This window comes from Cornus florida, unplaced genomic scaffold (genome assembly GCF_030987335.1).
Source record: "Cornus florida cultivar Cherokee Brave unplaced genomic scaffold, ASM3098733v1 CherokeeBrave_3.0.0_Hap2_scaffold_141, whole genome shotgun sequence".
NCBI lineage: Eukaryota > Viridiplantae > Streptophyta > Magnoliopsida > Cornales > Cornaceae > Cornus > Cornus florida.
The window spans coordinates 42,501-45,000 of record NW_026775629.1 but is presented as its reverse complement, the minus strand read 5'-3'; positions in this window follow the sequence as shown (position 1 = coordinate 45,000).

Genomic DNA, 2,500 nt, shown 5'->3' with positions numbered 1-2,500 from the left:
TTTTTTTTTTTTTCTTTCCCATATACCAGAGAAAGAACATGAAGACCGAGGCAACCAACAAAAAATAATTTTTTTTTTCTCTTTCCCGGAATTTTTTTTTTTTTTTTTCGAAATAGCCGAGAAAGAATATGAAGACCGAGGCATCCAACAAAAAAATTTTTTTTTTTTTTTTTCCTAATCTACCCAAGCAAAACAAATAGAAGACCGAGGCATCCAAAAAAATTTTTTTTTTTTTTTTTTTTTTCGAAAAATTTTTTTTCACAAAAACTTTTTTTTTTTTTTTTCCCCAAAAAATTTTTTTTTTCGTTCCAAGCTAACCAAGACATCTACTATTCACTAGTAGAGCAATCGAGACTGCAAAGCAAGCAATGGCCTTACTTGCAGCTCTTGGTGCTGAGAACTCCCCCCCCCCTATAGTAGTCTTAAGTAAAACCACAGCTCTGACAGGAGTAGATATTGCATGCGAGCGAGGAGTCGTAATGGGCAAAATTGACTCGGGGGACCTCCAAATCGAATTCCGTTTCGAGCAAAACACTTCTTAGGCTTCAAGGAAGCTCCCATAAAATTTCCAAACCCAAACTCCAAACTTCATTTTTTAGCCTACAATGCCCACGTGCACGCCGGTGTGCACGCAGGGGTGCTTGAGCATGCGGGAGAGGAGCCATAATGGGCAACATTGACTCGGGGGACCTCCAAATCGAAATCCGTCTCGAGCAAAACACTTCTTAAGCTTCTAGGAAGCTCCCATAAAACTTCCAAACCCAAACTCCAAACTTTATTTTTTAGCATACAATGCCCACGTGCACGCCGGGGTGCTTGAGCGTGCGGGCGAGGAGCCATAATGGGCAACATTGACTCGGGGGACCTCCAAATCGAAATCCGTCTCGAGCAAAACACTTCTTAAGCTTCAAGGAAGCTCCCATAAAACTTCCAAACCCAAACTCCAAACTTTATTTTTTAGCATACAATGCCCACGTGCACGCAGGGGTGCTTGAGCATGCGGGAGAGGAGCCATAATGGGCAACATTGACTCGGGGGACCTCCAAATCGAAATCCGTCTCGAGCAAAACACTTCTTAAGCTTCTAGGAAGCTCCCATAAAATTTTCAAACCCAAACTCCAAACTTCATTTTTTAGCATACGATGCCCCCGTGCACGCGGGGGTGCTTGAGCGTGCGGGGGAGGAGTCATAATGGGCAAAACTAACTCGGGGGATCTCCAAATCAAAATCCGTCTCGAGCAAAGCAGTTCTTAGGCTTCTAGGAAGCTCCCATAAAATTTCCGAACCCAAACTCCAAACTTCATTTTTTAGCATACTATGCCCACGTGCACGCCGGGGTGCACGAGCGTGCGGGCGAGGAGTCGTAATGGGCAAAATTAACTCGGGGGACCTCCAAATCGAAATCCGTCTCGAGCAAAGCATTTCTTAGGCTTCTAGGAAGTTCCCGTAAAATTTTCAAACCCAAACTCCAAACTTCATTTTTTAGCACACAATGCCCACGTGCACGCGGGGGTGCTTAAGCGTGCGGGCGAGGAGTCATAATGGGCAAAATTAACTCGGGGGACCTCCAAATCGAAATCCGTCTCGAGCAAAGCACTTCTTAGGCTTCTAGGAAGCTCCCATAAAACCAAACCCAAACTCCAAACTTCATTTTTTAGCATACGATGCCCCCGTGCACGCGGGGGTGCTTGAGCGTGCGGGGGAGGAGTCATAATGGGCAAAACTAACTCGGGGGATCTCCAAATCAAAATCCGTCTCGAGCAAAGCAGTTCTTAGGCTTCTAGGAAGCTCCCATAAAATTTCCGAACCCAAACTCCAAACTTCATTTTTTAGCATACTATGCCCACGTGCACGCCGGGGTGCACGAGCGTGCGGGCGAGGAGTCGTAATGGGCAAAATTAACTCGGGGGACCTCCAAATCGAAATCCGTCTCGAGCAAAGCATTTCTTAGGCTTCTAGGAAGTTCCCGTAAAATTTTCAAACCCAAACTCCAAACTTCATTTTTTAGCATACGATGCCCACGTGCGCGCCGGTGTGCACGTCGGGGTGCACGAGCGTGCGGGCGAGGAGCCGTAATTGGCAAAATTAACACGGCGGACCTCCAAATCGAAATCCGTCTCGAGCAAAGCATTTCTTAGGCTTCTAGGAAGTTCCCGTAAAATTTTCAAACCCAAACTCCAAACTTCATTTTTTAGCATACGATGCCCACGTGCACGCCGGTGTGCACGAGCATGCGGGCGAGGAGTCATAAAGGGCAAACTTAACTCGGGGGACCTCCAAATCGAAATCCGTCTCGAGCAAAGCATTTCTTAGGCTTCTAGGAAGCTCCCATAAAATTTTCAAACCCAAACTCCAAACTTCATTTTTTAGCACACAATGCCCACGTGCACGCGGGGGTGCTTAAGCGTGCGGGCGAGGAGTCATAATGGGCAAAATTAACTCGGGGGACCTCCAAATCGAAATCCGTCTCGAGCAAAGCACTTCTTAGGCTTCTAGGAAG